The following is a 16972-nucleotide window of genomic DNA, read 5'->3' on the forward strand; positions in this document are numbered from 1 at the left end:
ACACCAGGAAGCCCCCCAAACAGGCCCCCGAAAACGCTACATAGAGCAAAATGTCTGAAATAGCCCAAAAAAAAATCGGCCTGGATTTTGTCCCAACCACTTCTACCCGGTATTAGACCTTCCCAGGAATGCCCCAAGACCCGGCAACCCACCCGCCAAGAAGCATAACACCCCCAAACAGGCCAAAAGCAAAATCTCATACTTGCAATATTTCTGGGCCTTCGGTCCAAACGCGCTGCGTAGCTAGGCCGTAAGTCGGGGTTGGCACGACGGATTTCCTGAAAAGCAAATGCAATCAAGATTAGAGTGTCCCAGCAGTGCTCCCAGACCACGAAACTCACCCACAAACACCAGGAAGCCCCCCAAACTGGCCCCCGAAAACGCTACATAGAGCAAAATGTCTGAAATAGCCCAAAAACAAATCGGCCTGGATTTTGTCCCAACCACTTCTACCCGGTATTAGACCTTCCCAGGAATGCCCCAAGACCCGGCAACCCACCCGCCAAGAAGCATAACACCCCCAAACAGGCCAAAAGCAAAATCTCATACTTGCAATATTTCTGGGCCTTCGGTCCAAACGCGCTGCGTAGCTAGGCCATAAGTCGGGGTTGGCACGACGGATTTCCTGAAAAGCAAATGCAATCAAGATTAGAGTGTCCCAGCAGTGCTCCCAGACCACGAAACTCACCCACAAACACCAGGAAGCCCCCCAAACAGGCCCCCGAAAACGCTACATAGAGCAAAATGTCTGAAATAGCCCAAAAAAAAATCGGCCTGGATTTTGTCCCAACCACTTCTACCCGGTATTAGACCTTCCCAGGAATGCCCCAAGACCCGGCAACCCACCCGCCAAGAAGCATAACACCCCCAAACAGGCCAAAAGCAAAATCTCATACTTGCAATATTTCTGGGCCTTCGGTCCAAACGCGCTGCGTAGCTAGGCCATAAGTCGGGGTTGGCACGACGGATTTCCTGAAAAGCAAATGCAATCAAGATTAGAGTGTCCCAGCAATGCTCTCAGACCACGAAACTCACCCACAAACAGACGGAACCCCCCCTAAGAGCACCTCAAAGGCAAGCAAGTCATCAAAAACACAAAAAAATTTCCGCCTCGGATTTGGCACAAACCACTTTTAGTGCTTCCCAGCAATGGCCCCAGACCCGTCAACTCACCTGCAAAGAGGTAGAACAACACCCCCACAAGTGCTGAGTCTTTCTTCATTGGGCGTAAACCAGCCCTCTGCTTTGATGGAAATAGGAGTCTGGAGGAGGAGGATAGAGGAGCATGTTCTTCTGAACTTGTGAACCTGAGGAATGCAGACTGCGGCACCTTCAAATAAATTAGCAAACAAGTGAAGACAGTTCTGCTGATGGGCTTGTCTTTGTGATTATCTGATTAAAGTTTGAATTATATTAACTGTGCACAACAAAGAAAGACAGACACACAGGAATAAAAGTGAATAAGGATGAAAAAGAAAGTTATTGATTCGTTGTCTCATTTTCAGGGCTCGAAGTCGGTATCACGGTCCAGGAATAAGAATAAGGCTTCGTCATCATACTCTGCGAATTCAGCCCGGGTGAGGTCAGTGCCACCTGACAGAGTAGAAATTCCCTCATCTATGGTGCTGGCCACCTCCTCTTCATCCGGCACGCTCTCTCGTACTCTTATATCTGGTGGTATGAGGTGCTGATTCATCTTGATCATTGTTAACCTCTCCACATTTTTGGGCGAGAGGCGGCTCCGTTTGGGAGTTACAATCCCACCAGCCGCACTGAAAACCCGTTCAGAAGACACACTTGCGAGTGGGCAAGACAAGTAGTTTATAGCCAGGTTGGTGAGCTGTGGCCACAATTCTTTTTTCCCATGCCAATACGCCAATGGGTCAGAATTAACATAGACCTCTGTGGAGTCATTCAGATAGTCCTTCACCATCGACTCAAGGTCCTCCTCCAAGGTTCCTCCACTTTGCGTAGCTCTTGCTGTGCCTCTGACCTTTTGAGAACCAAACCCACGCAGAGCTAGCCAATCCTCTTCAGCCTCCAATGTTTCTGTTGTCTTTCGTGCAGATGATCCGGTTGCCGGTGTCTTTAACGGCTGAGAGGTCACTTGTGCCACAGCCACAGGTGCAGAAGTGGATTGTTTTGACTGGGGATGGCCTGCTGATGTACTGCCATTTCCTTCAATTTCCAGCCGTTCTGTTTCAAACTTCTTGGCTGACAAGGCTAGCCAACGTTTGTACTTTGTAACATCTTCATCACCAAAAGGAAAGAATGCTCTGCCTGCCAGCGCCTTTTTGTAGCGTGGATCCAGAATAGTAGCACAAATGTAATGCTGTTCTGAGTGGATCTTTTGAAGACGTTCATCACCTTGTAGGAGCTCTAATAATTGCTCAGCCAGAAGCAAAGAGTCTTTCTTTTTGTCATCTTTTCGAAACACAGAACACACCTCCTTCAGTTGGTCCTCCAGCATGTACAACAATGGGATAGCTTTTCCCAAATTAGAGTCCTCCTTGCTGACTGCACGCGTGAAGACCTCAAAAGGACGAAGCATGCGTGTTAGGCTTTTAACTATGTTCCATTGCGGCCCACCCATCCTCAGCTCCTCTATACCCTCTTTCAAGAAATATTGATCGAGTTGCGTATACTGCTCATACAGACGCTCAAGCATGTAGAAGGTTGAGTTCCAACGTGTTACCACCTCCTGGATGAGTGCTTTCACTGGCATTTGACATTGATATAGCATGCTCCTCAGCTGCTTCCGGGCCTTAAAAGAATGCCTGAAATGCTTGCAAATTTTTCGGCAGTTCTCCAATACACTGTACGCTGCACTGCTTTTATTACCCAAGAATTTTTGGACAACCAGGTTTATACAGTGCGCCAAACACGGCACTCTGAAATAGTAACCGTCCCTCATGGCCTTAACTATATTGGAGCCATTGTCCGTGGAAACATAACCAACCTTGCTTTTTAGTGGGGACAGACAGTTAAGGACCTTTGTGTTAAAGACATCCAAAATGTTTTCTGCTGTGTGACGTTTCTCCAAACCAAACATGGCTAGTGTTGCATGTTTCCGAGCACCTTTAAAAACAATGTTAGTGTCAACACCTGAGTTTAGCTTTGCTTTAGCCCCTGAAAAAGAGACCCAGTGTGCAGTGATGCACATGTAATCAGCGCCTGCGCCACTGGTCCACATGTCTGTTGTCAGATGTATAGTGTGAACAGCACTCTTCTGCAAAGCTGCCCCAATCACCTTCAGAACATCTTCATGTAGTGCTGGAACCGCAACTCGGGCAAAATAGAACCGGCTAGGAACCTTCCATTTAGGGCAGAGCGCTGTCACTAATTCTAGAAAACCAACCCCTTCTACAAAAGAAAAAGGGAGAAGGTCCAGAGCTAGCATTTTAGCCAGCTTAGTGTTATACAGACGGGTCATTGGGTGGTTGCGTTCATATTGCGCTTCTGTAAACAACATCTTTTTAATGTTGCCCTGGACCAATGATTTACGGGATGATGATGATCTCTTCGACCCAGTTACGCTCGCTGATGAACTTTTCCGCATTGATGTCTCACTCTCTCCCACACTCTTAGAGTGGCTCCCATGGGGTGTGCTGCTGACATGGGAACTGGGTGTAAGTGAAGTGTTTGAATCGTCTTCTTCTACCTCCTCGTCATCAGCAGATGACAAATCAACGTTTTCATTACGTGCAATTCCGGCTTTCTTGATCGCCTCTAGGTGCGGAAACCATTGGACAGGGTGCCTTCTCTCAAGATGACCTCTCTGGCCTCCGGTACCATAGTTAGAACCAAGCTTACCACGACTAAATCGAAGCTTACAAAGGCTACAAATGGCTACGTTTTCCTTTTTTGGGCAAACACTAAAGAAGTCCCAAACTGGAGACTTGAAATGTCTTCGGGGGCCGGAGGAGGCGGCGATACTGGTGGTGGTGGTCCTGCTGCTAATGACAGATGAAGTGGAGGATGTGGATTGCCGAACTTCAGTACGTTTTGCACTTTCACCACCACGAATTGAGGTCGAGGACGAGGTGGGTACCTTCTTGCGAAGAAATATGGAAGCGGTAGGTTTTGGTGTACTACTTAACTCCAAATCTAATGATTCCATTTCCATTGCCTCCTCGCCGACATCATCATCACGCTCAGCAGCTTCTCGGGATAGGGTCAAAATGTCTCTTTGCTGCATGCCCGGTGGGGCTGCAGTGACCTTTGTGATGACTGGCTCGTCGTCATCGTGAGAGGCTTCATCACCAGCAGTATCTGTCACTTCTTGTTGAGCCTCATCACACTCCATAGGTTTGAGTTTTTGGACGACCTTCCTTTTACGCTTAGGTGCCGGTGTCAGATCATGGTGTGCCTCTGCCTCACTGTCAGACCGCAGTTGTGGTTCCCAAGACAGATCACTTGCACCAGAACGAGGTGGGCTTGAAGAAGATGTAGACACCCCCCTTGATCTTTTCCTTGCTAGGGATGTGGAAGACAATGAATGATCATCAGGAGGAGTGGCTTCCAATGATACCTCAGCTTCAATGTCGATTTCCAAATGTGCCCCTACTTCGGGAGGAACAACTATTGTGGGCACTTGTGAACCTCCATGCACCTTTGCTTGCGCATCTCCTTTTGCTGCCTCTCCTTCCACATGTACTTGGGCGTGTACTTGCACATGGTGTTGTTGCGGCTGTGGTTGTTCAACACTTGTCAGATGAGTTACAACAACCTGTGTTGATTCAGGGACATTGCTGCTACTTTCTTGCGATGAGCCAACATCACTGGTCGATGGTGATTGGAGAAGTACACTGACTGCCTCTGAAGCACTCAAGGGCTTTGACTTAAGTTGGCGTGGTGGTGGAGGCACTGAACCCAATGGAGCAGGGGTGCTGCTCTCAGCTTGGTCCCCAGCAGATCCTGCTGCTGCAGGCGTACTTTTTTTTTTGCTCCCAAAAAAAGTGGCGGGTGGCACACCAGCCTCCTTGGTAACTTGCTTCTTCTGCTCCTTACTAGCAACTTTCTTGCTAGAGGAGCTACGGAGAACTTTCTTTGGGGCCATCTTCTTCAGAGCAGGTCAGACAGCAGGCCGCAGTTGCACGAATTGTAGAGTTGTCTGAGGCCAGACGTGACGTCGCGTGACGTTATGCTGCACACACACACCGCTGCAGGACTTCTTCCTGGCACTGGTGGTTCTCTTGAGTCTTGTGCACCTAAAAAAAATGGAAGACAGAGGAACATCAGTTCAGTTATAGAGCACAAAAAAATCGAAAAACACTGCAAAATCAGCACAATCCCAATCCATCCATGCCCTCCATAATGTTTAAATTCAAGACAACCCACAGAAAGACTAGGCCCATGCAAGACTCACTACCCCTGGGCATAAATAAAGGTTGAAAAGTAGGCAAAATGGTTGGAGGCCTAACAACAAAGCCTGCATTTAAAATGGCCACTTGCCTGCCAGCACATGGCCAGTGCCTGTAGCTGCACTCAAAATGGCCACCGGCCACATGGCATGTCCCTCCCCATGAACAACCCCAAAAATCGAAAAACACTGCAAAATCAGCACAATCCCATTCCATCCATGGCCTCCATGATGTTTAGATTCAAGACAGCCCACAGAAAGACTAGGCCCATGCTAGACTCAAATACCCCTGGTGAAAAGGCCACAAGTACAGGCCCAAAAATCGAAAAACACTGCAAAATCAGCACAATGCCATTCCATCCATGGCCTCCATGATGTTTAAATTCAAGACAGCCCACAGAAAGACTAGGCCCATGCTAGACTCAAATACCCCTGGTGAAAAGGCCACAAGTACAGGCCCAAAAATCGAAAAACACTGCAAAATCAGCACAATCCCATTCCATCCATGGCCTCTCCATGATGTTTAAATTCAAGACAGCCCACAGAAAGACTAGGCCCATGCTAGACTCAAATACCCCTGGTGAAAAGGCCACAAGTACAGGCCCAAAAATCGAAAAACACTGCAAAATCATCACAATCCCATTCAATCCATGGCCTCCATGATGTTTAAATTCAAGACAACCCACAGAAATTCTAGGCCCATGCAAGACTCACTACCCCTGGCATAAATAAAGGTTGAAAAGTAGGCAAAATGGTTGGAGGCCTAACAACAAAGCCTGCATTCAAAATGGCCACTTGCCTGCCAGCACATGGCCAGTGCCTGTAGCTGCACTCAAAATGGCCACCAGCCACATGGCATGTCCCTCCCCATGAACACCCCCAAAAATCGAAAAACACTGCAAAATCAGCACAATCCCATTCCATCCATGGCCTCCATGATGTTTAAATTCAAGACAGCCCACAGAAAGACTAGGCCCATGCTAGACTCAAATACCCCTGGTGAAAAGGCCACAAGTACAGGCCCAAAAATCGAAAAACACTGCAAAATCAGCACAATCCCATTCCATCCATGGCCTCTCCATGATGTTTAAATTCAAGACAGCCCACAGAAAGACTAGGCCCATGCTAGACTCAAATACCCCTGGTGAAAAGGCCACAAGTACAGGCCCAAAAATCGAAAAACACTGCAAAATCAGCACAATCCCATTCCATCCATGGCCTCCATGATGTTTAAATTCAAGACAGCCCACAGAAAGACTAGGCCCATGCTAGACTCAAATACCCCTGGTGAAAAGGCCACAAGTACAGGCCCAAAAATCGAAAAACACTGCAAAATCAGCACAATCCCATTCCATCCATGGCCTCTCCATGATGTTTAAATTCAAGACAGCCCACAGAAAGACTAGGCCCATGCTAGACTCAAATACCCCTGGTGAAAAGGCCACAAGTACAGGCCCAAAAATCGAAAAACACTGCAAAATCATCACAATCCCATTCAATCCATGGCCTCCATGATGTTTAAATTCAAGACAACCCACAGAAATACTAGGCCCATGCAAGACTCACTACCCCTGGCATAAATAAAGGTTGAAAAGTAGGCAAAATGGTTGGAGGCCTAACAACAAAGCCTGCATTCAAAATGGCCACTTGCCTGCCAGCACATGGCCAGTGCCTGTAGCTGCACTCAAAATGGCCACCAGCCACATGGCATGTCCCTCCCCATGAACACCCCCAAAAATCGAAAAACACTGCAAAATCAGCACAATCCCATTCCATCCATGGCCTCCATGATGTTTAAATTCAAGACAGCCCACAGAAAGACTAGGCCCATGCTAGACTCAAATACCCCTGGTGAAAAGGCCACAAGTACAGGCCCAAAAATCGAAAAACACTGCAAAATCAGCACAATCCCATTCCATCCATGGCCTCTCCATGATGTTTAAATTCAAGACAGCCCACAGAAAGACTAGGCCCATGCTAGACTCAAATACCCCTGGTGAAAAGGCCACAAGTACAGGCCCAAAAATCGAAAAACACTGCAAAATCATCACAATCCCATTCAATCCATGGCCTCCATGATGTTTAAATTCAAGACAACCCACACAAATACTAGGCCCATGCAAGACTCACTACCCCTGGCATAAATAAAGGTTGAAAAGTAGGCAAAATGGTTGGAGGCCTAACAACAAAGCCTGCATTCAAAATGGCCACTTGCCTGCCAGCACATGGCCAGTGCCTGTAGCTGCACTCAAAATGGCCACCAGCCACATGGCATGTCCCTCCCCATGAACACCCCCAAAAATCGAAAAACACTGCAAAATCAGCACAATCCCATTCCATCCATGGCCTCCATGATGTTTAAATTCAAGACAGCCCACAGAAAGACTAGGCCCATGCTAGACTCAAATACCCCTGGTGAAAAGGCCACAAGTACAGGCCCAAAAATCGAAAAACACTGCAAAATCAGCACAATCCCATTCCATCCATGGCCTCTCCATGATGTTTAAATTCAAGACAGCCCACAGAAAGACTAGGCCCATGCTAGACTCAAATACCCCTGGTGAAAAGGCCACAAGTACAGGCCCAAAAATCGAAAAACACTGCAAAATCAGCACAATCCCATTCCATCCATGGCCTCCATGATGTTTAAATTCAAGACAGCCCACAGAAAGACTAGGCCCATGCTAGACTCAAATACCCCTGGTGAAAAGGCCACAAGTACAGGCCCAAAAATCGAAAAACACTGCAAAATCAGCACAATCCCATTCCATCCATGGCCTCTCCATGATGTTTAAATTCAAGACAGCCCACAGAAAGACTAGGCCCATGCTAGACTCAAATACCCCTGGTGAAAAGGCCACAAGTACAGGCCCAAAAATCGAAAAACACTGCAAAATCATCACAATCCCATTCAATCCATGGCCTCCATGATGTTTAAATTCAAGACAACCCACAGAAATACTAGGCCCATGCAAGACTCACTACCCCTGGCATAAATAAAGGTTGAAAAGTAGGCAAAATGGTTGGAGGCCTAACAACAAAGCCTGCATTCAAAATGGCCACTTGCCTGCCAGCACATGGCCAGTGCCTGTAGCTGCACTCAAAATGGCCACCAGCCACATGGCATGTCCCTCCCCATGAACACCCCCAAAAATCGAAAAACACTGCAAAATCAGCACAATCCCATTCCATCCATGGCCTCCATGATGTTTAAATTCAAGACAGCCCACAGAAAGACTAGGCCCATGCTAGACTCAAATACCCCTGGTCAAGGCCCCAACAACAGGTCAAAAATCGAAAAACACAAAATTTTACAAAAAAAAAAAATCGAAAAACACAGAAAAATCAGCACAATCCCAATTCATCTATGGCCTCCATGATGTTTAAGTTCAAGACAACCCACAGAAAGAATCAGTCCACCCACCACTGAGTACCCCTGGGAAAAGGCCCCAAAACAGCCCAAAAATCGAAAATCCCAAAATTTTAGTTGCAGCAACTGTAATGCCCCAAACAAACTTACTTGTAAAATTTCTAATCCAACAGTGATCCAAAGAAAGTCAAAAAGGCCTCAAATCCAAAGATCCAGCAGCATCCACAAAAGGTAATCCTTCCAGGTCCACATCCGAATGAAAAGTGACCAGGAGATGGACAAAGCACTGGGAGGAGCCTGCTGAACAGGAACAGGAAGTTGAAGACTATGGGGCACTTCCTTCCTCCCACCCCCCTGCCCCCCTCCCCAAAATGGACTCCTCGCTAAAAAAGTGCAGGCAAATGTCAAACTAAGGAGTTATTCACATAAAAATCATCATTTCTAGAAGGTTTATGCTGCTTGCTGGTGGATTTCTTGTGCAGAATTGCAAATTTATATTTTCGCGCGCCGCATCTCAAATCTCGCAATTGCGAAGTACCGCGAGACGTGATCTCGTCGTACTCGCGTTGACAAACTATCGCTGGCAAGCCGCGATGACGTAATCGCGCTCGCCAATTCCCGCGGGATCACACAGCAAGATCCAAAATGGCGCAGCACTCGCAAACTATCGAAAAAAACAACTCGGCAAACGATGATAAACGCCGCGCGCCGCAAAAATTGTATCACCAACGCCGCGCGCCGCCAAAAAAATCCGCTGCGTGCGAATTTGCGGATTTTGCGGGAAATCCGCAAATCTCGCGGATTGCGGATTTCCCGAAAATCCGCAAAATCCGCGAGCGGAACGGATTTTCCGCCCACGCTTACCAGAGACTCTATTCCCAAGGGCCAGCTCACTTGCTCACTAACTGTGTCTCAAGAAGCTCTCCACCAGGACACAGTAGTTTTCCTGCCCGCAGCACTGTGGGTAAGGAAAGCTTGACTGCTCCCACCTGGCAGGAGCTTTAAAAATGCTCCTGCCAGGTGGGAGCAAACTTTTATTTCCCTGCCTATGCTCTTGTGGGCAGGGAACTCAGACTGCTCCCACTCAGGGGAAGCAGGCAAAAACAGCTGTTCATGCCGGGCGGGAGCAATGCCAGCTCCAGCTGCACCCAGAGCGAGCGGGGGCACTGGGGCTCCCTCGGTGGTCATCAACATAGTGTTTTGTGGGTCCTCAGGTGAGCACTGGGGCACCCGTGTGAAGTCTCATGGGTGGGATCCCCAGGGCCACAATTGGCTCGAAGATGGGGACCATGTGGCCAGGCCTGGCCTGCGCGCTTCCTGTGCGTGAGTGTAAAGTGTTGTTACTACCTTATCAGGGGCATCTTTCTTTATCAAAAAAGAAAGCGCTGGCATATGTGGGGGTCCAACTGGGAGCCAGGAACACCATTCTAATAAGGTGTGGGGATAATACAACAATAAGCCTGATTGCTTTTCTAGCAGACTCCGCCAGGAATGTGCTGTAATGTTCAACAGGTCAAAGACTCCATGTCGGCAGGCCAGCACCCTAAATAATACCTGTGGAAGTGTATTAGGGTCTGCTGCATCTCTCTCTAGGTACAGATTAGGCAGGTCCTGTGGACCATTGATCCAGTAATAGGCAAATGAGCTTTGCGCTGCCTTATAATATAGTTCTAGATTTGGTGCATTAAGGCCTCTCATGTCATAGGGCAAAGTAAGGACTTCCCATCAAACCCTTGCTTGCTTACTGACCCTTGCCAGTCTAATCAGTGAAAAGAGCAATGACTCAAAAACCGTTTGGGGCAAAAGTATAGGCATGTTCTGGAATAGAAAGAGGAACCAAGGAAGCACTACCATATTCATGAGAGCTATGCACCCCATAAGAGACAATGGCAACCTGATTCACATCATCTTCCAGTTTGTGTATCACCTTCCCATAGAAGTCAAATATGACTACCAGCGGATCCGTATGAATCTGTATCCCCAGATAACGCACAGAATTGATGGTCCATCGCAGGGGGAACTCTAGTGTCAGTGGTGTCATGGAAGGGGTGAGTGGAAAAACTATGGATTTATCCCAGTTCACTCTAAGTCCTGAGAGGCCCCCGAACCGCACCACCTCCCTCAACATAGGCAAAAGATTCCTCTCCGGGTTGCGGACATACAGCAATGTATGACCAGAGCACGCTGAAATGACAAGTTTATAACCCAGGAAATGCAGCCTTCTTTGCCCATGGTATTCTCGTAGTGCGCATTCCAATGGTTCCGCCACTAGCGCGTATGGTAAGGGTGACAACGGGTAGCCCTGATGGGTGCCTCTTGTGATTGCAATTTGGGGTGTGATTACTGTACCGATGTGCACACATGCCACTGGCTTATTAGATAGGATTGTGACCAGCCATAAAAACACGTCTGCCACCCTATTCCGCCTCAAAACTACCCGCATAAACTCCCACTCAACAGAGTCAAATGATTTTTTGGCATCAAGGAAGACTGCTGCTGCCTTCCCTTTGGCATCCAGTTGTTGCACCGTGCCAATCAACGTTCTTAGCTTGGTATGCAAATTCTGGCCTGGGACGAAACCAGGCTGCTCCGGACCCACTACACCCAGTAAGATCGGAGCTAATCTGTTGGCTAGTACTTTGTAAAACAGCTTAGTATCAACGTTTAATAAAGACAAAGGCCTGTATGAGGACCATTGATTGGATTGTTTGCCAGGTTTCAGGAGTGTAACGATCAGAGTTTCATGCATTGATGGGGAATTACCTTAGGTTGCACCATTTCTTCATACAATGTGACTAGATGCGGCATGAGAAGATCCTGATAGGCCTTATCACAGTCACCGTAAGACCACTTGTGCCACTTGTGCCCAGAACCTTGCCAGACTCCATACCTGCCGGTCCGACACGTATTTCCATCTGTATCTAATGGCGCCATCGGTTTTGTAATTTTATCAACACTCATGAAAGAGAGCCAAGATCTGAGTTAAGTTGTCCACTGTGAGGAAAAACACGGCCGGTGAGTTCCTTTTGCCACTGAGACCTGAAGGTTGTTAGAATGAACATTGACAAATATATATGGTTGATAGAAGACAAAGGGCCCGATTCGGATGTCGGGCGGAGAGCCTCTGACCATGCCCAACATCCTGAGCTTTCCCTCTGACCGCCGTATTTGGATTACAGCTGTCGGAGGGAAACCTGCGTGGGATTCCGCTCCTCTTCTAATGGGCTCTTTGATCCATGTCGGCCTTTCCGAGATGTATTGGCTGTCAGATACTGACTGTGGGGACCCCTAGCAGAGCCCCCTTCCACCCTGGCCCTCCAATATGGGGCCTGTGGGGCACCTCTGGTGCACACCTTAATTAACATCCATGCACCATGTGGCTGGCACCACATGATGCCTGCCACATGGTGCAGAGATGTTTTAAAACCTTCATTTCTCAATGGAAGCTTGTGCTGTGGGCCTTTTCACCACACTAGCTTCCATTGGGAAATGGAGGTTTGCGATCACCCTATGGCCGGTCACATTGTAATAGAGCGGTCAGAACTGCCAACAGAAGGTGTCAGGCAGATGAAAGTCCGCCCATCGTACTAAGGCCCATAGCTTCTCCCACGACTAAAGTATACAAAGCTACATTTTTAAAGAAAGTCTCAGTTGGACGAAAAATAACTAGGCATGGGCAGAACCTCGATTATGCCAGAGTAAATGGAGTAATTTTGGTAAGTTACTTTTTGACAATGAATTACTAATAATTAAGTGATTACTCCTACTTGTGTAATTTAGGGTAATTTTGGGGAAAACTCACACCGGGAGAGCACCTTTTGTGAGCATGAGTAAACTCTTGCACTTGCTATCCGTGTTCTCTTGCATTTAGTGCGGTTTCGCAGCACAAAATGCATCATCATGTCCAATTTGGATGCAGGGATGCATTTTGCGCAAAGAAAAATGTGGTAAAGGCTCGTAGTAAGCTGTGGGAAAATCGTACTGCAAGAACACATTTAGCAAGCGTGAGCGGCTGCTTGAGCTTGCTATTCGTGTTCTTTTGCATTTGGCACTATTTCTTCGATATTTCTTTAAATACTTATTTCTCTCTTTTCTGTGTGAGGTAGAAACTGGAGAACAAAAAATCTGAATTATGGACTTGAAATTCGATTCTCATAGCAATTGAAACAGATGACTAACATTCAACATAATATCAAGTCGTCGAAAACACTTTCAAAAGGTCCAGCCGGCCTTTTCAAGTACAGTATTTTGTTAATGCGAGAGCTAGCAAAATCAAAAAGCTGAATATTTTGGACACACAGAAAACCTGGGAAAAGTTTCAAAATTTAGCAAGGAATGTTAGCACGCATCTAAAATGATTGCTAGTATTAGTCAGTCGAACTGCAACTGTACCACTCATAGGGAATCCGTCAGTGAATGAAAAAGAGTAAGCGCAGTGTAAATGCAGCATGCTCAGAAAATATATAATAATATACCTAGGCCATAAGCTAAAATAGGTTTATAGGGCGCTATCTTTAGATGGATTTGTGTGTGTGTGTTAGTAGAGAGGAGCTGGTGCCCTAAAGCTTAGAAATGACTGTGACGTCATTTTTAAAGCACCTGCAAAGGACTGATGCTCAGTGCATTGACTCACTCACTTGATGACACGTGCCAGTTTACCTGAGAATGAGCGGTACAAGTAAACAAAGTTGTATTGAGTGAGCCGTCTTCCCAGAAAAACCTATAACGAAGTAATACTACTTTGCAACAATGCGACAATGTAAACTATGATTTGTTTTAAAGAGAAACATGACACTGTTAAAGTGAATATTACTCCTGGGAATGCTAGGGTTTTATGCAGGCCAAGAGTTCGCAATGCTAGTAACACCTTAATAGTAGGTGTTACAAACAGGTGGGATGTACAACCAGGATGGCCAGATCCATTACAGATTCTAGGCTAGCCATTGAATGTGTGATTTTGATTTCTTTAGGTTACCTCTATTTACAATCATCCTGAGTGGATATCTTGAAATCCATTTGGCCTGAATTTGAATCACTCCCACCTCAAAGCATCAATTATGAGCTAGAAACTTAATCAGGCTGTTGAAGGTACACTGTTCCTTTTAAGTGTGGTTGTGGATCTGTTAAAAACGGACTTAAATAATACAGAGGTTCTTTAAACAAAGTTGATCACAAGCCAGTTTTGATACCACTCCTCTAATGCACACTGGGAGAATGAAACTTGCATGTGCATGAAGGACCCTAGGGGAGCATTCTTTTATATGCATCTTCATTCCTTGTTTGAAACCATTGGCACCAAGATACAGACATTGGCGCCAAGATACAGATCTGCACTTTTTGCAAATTATATTAACATTTTTGGATAATGAACTTACAAGTTCCCGTCCTTCCAGCTTCCCCATTCATCTGCTTCTGTATCTCTGGTCTGTGAAGTTTGCCAGATCTGTCTGCGCCACGGATCAGGGGGCAGGTGAAATTGCACAGATTTGTTCACACATAATACACTTAATTTCCATGAAAATAATGCTCTGCATTTGCCTGCCTGAAAATGTGTATTCAAAATATGTCCTTGCATGCAAAACTAATACGAGATACCTACTCAACGTAAAGCCTGGGCGGTGAACTCTGCTCACTGAGTTTTCCGAGTTTTTCGCACTCCGCGGAGATCACCGAGTTCCGAAAGGAGTGTTTTCCTCACTCGCGCTCACCAACGGTAAGTTAGCAAGCTTGAGCAAGGAAAATCCAATGCTAGACCACTTCCCTGAGAGATTTCACAATGCGGGTGGTCGTGGATGGTCACTACCGATGAGAAGCCTTGCGTTCACCTTGAGGAACCTGCCGCTCGAGTAGAACTTCTACTCGAGCGGCAGAAAGAAGCAGCTCCCTCTTGCACTGTGTGAGATGCCGTTCGCGCTGACTTTACAGTACGGGACACGCACCCGGCACTAAAAATCAATGCAAACAGCGCAAGGTAACCCACTCCGCCTCTCGCGGAACTCCGCGTAGCTTGGCAGAATTCTGTTGTCACTTTACTGAGTTCCACTGCTCTGCCCAAACTTTATCAACATATGAACGTCTGCATGAACATTGCAAATGAGGTAAAAAAAATCACACAAGATAACTTGCTCAGTATAGTGGGAGGTCATCTGTGTGAAAAGTTCCACTCGAACCAATCACTACATACAAAAATTACACGAAAACGCGAAGGTAGAAAAAAAATATTAGGAGAAATAAGCAAAACCCAATAATTTCCCTTTAAATCAGTCTATGCTTGCTTATGAAATAAATTCTATCATGCTTGCACATTTCCCTCGCTTTACCTAGGACTGCCACTCTTTAACCCTCCCCTTTCACACCGCCTTCTCAAGATGAAGGAATGAACAGCCACTTACAATGAGCTCTTTAAGACCCACCCATCAGATCTCACAGTCTATTGGCGGGCGTCAGCTTGATATTGATGGCACTGAACTCCCCTAGTGGAGAGAGCAACTTCTCCTGTAGACATGTGCTCAAGCGCAGCCACAATGTTCCAACAGAGTATATGCACTCTTTCGTGACGTTGCAGTTTGCATAAGTCAGTAGTAAATAAATGCGATTAGCTAATAAGTATTTGCGCAGTAGCGTGCAGCTGCTGAACATGCTCGCGCAGTTAAAATTACGAGCGCACATAAAATGCATCCCACTTTAACATAATTCATTTTCGCTAAATATGATTGTTTTTACTGCAACAGATAAGACGGCAATTATGTTGACAGAAGCAAATGCATCTGGAGCGTGCACAATACTTGCAATTTTGTGAACGCTTATAACGACTTTGCTGATGCTGACGTGAGAAAAAGACATTAGGAAGCAGTTTACTGTGACCCACGCAATCTTTGCACCGTTGTTTACAGTTTATTTGTCTGCAACATTGCAGAGAACTTTTAGTGAGGTCTGAAATAGCATTAATAAGCCCTTCCTCTTTTTTTCGGATGAAAACATCAGTCTGTGAACCTTAAGGCATTAGTGGCAATTAATTGCCTCATTTGTATGTGTTAGTCGTGCATTTGTCAATGCGTCGCTCGTGACAGCCTCGTTATGATGAATTAAAAGCAGCGTTTCCTCAAACTCCAGAAGGCCTTTTATGCGCATATGAAGGCCGCGCCTGGCGCCGCTGTCGTGCCTGTGATAAGTGGTTGGCTTTGTGGTCATTTGTATTATCTGCGACCTGCCTGATGGCTGCTGTCATTTACATAACAGCCTTATCTGGTCCAAGGTGTAGTCCAGACCTGTGTGGTGACACAAAACACGTCGGCTTGCATCCGTGGTGCCTACAATGCCTCCAAATACCCCCCTCCCAAAACAATCACAGAGACCCCAGTTCTACCCATCTCCGCGTGGCCTGGAGAGTAATCGCAATACTTCTCCCAACTTGAAGGATAAAGTACTCTCCGCCACAAAGAGGTATTTGACATTTAAATATTTTATGCATGCTGTCAATGAGTTTATATTTGTTTTGAACTACCTTATTTTGTGCCCGTAGCAACACGGCTTCCATTACTTTTTCCGTTTCTTTAACTTTGCATTTTATTGATTAAGCTTCCCTATTTAGACATTATTGATTTATTGCAAATTTCACATGCTGCGTTGAGAAGACATTTCTCTAGTATACATTGCTAAATGGCGACTTCCTTTCACTTGTAGCTGTTCTTGTACAGGATATGCATGAGTTTTTGCCAAAGCACCAAAAAAGCGGAGACTAAATTATGGGCGAAGTGTAGGTTTCCTTTGTCGCAAACCTTTAAGGTGACTGCCCTTTCTCGTTGCTAATTTACATTTCAGATGGCTATGTCCCCCTTCATTTGCACACGCAGGTAATTAGCTAATTTGCATGGCCGCATCACGGAATTGTTTTTTGTAAAAGTTGCTTTTTTGTCTGACGGGTTTGCAGTTGTTTCAAAACTTGTGACTTGTTGAGTCGAATACGTTTAAAAAGGTTTCTGATGCTGGAAATGTAATCGCCTGGAAGGATTGCTCGAGTTATTGACAAAAACAAAGCTAGCATTGCAAACAGGTGTAACACAGGGGGTTAAAATGCATTATCATAAAACACATGTCAAAATATGCGTGTGTTTTTTATTTTTCATTTATAAAGTTTTATATAGCGCGAACATGATCCCGAAGGATATCAGAGCGCTTTACAATTTGAGGGAGAGGAAGGTAATAGTTGCAGTACAGTCATCAAAAGGAATACCAACCCA

This window comes from Lissotriton vulgaris, chromosome 2_1, assembly GCF_964263255.1.
Source record: "Lissotriton vulgaris chromosome 2_1, aLisVul1.2, whole genome shotgun sequence".
Lineage (NCBI taxonomy): Eukaryota > Metazoa > Chordata > Amphibia > Caudata > Salamandridae > Lissotriton > Lissotriton vulgaris.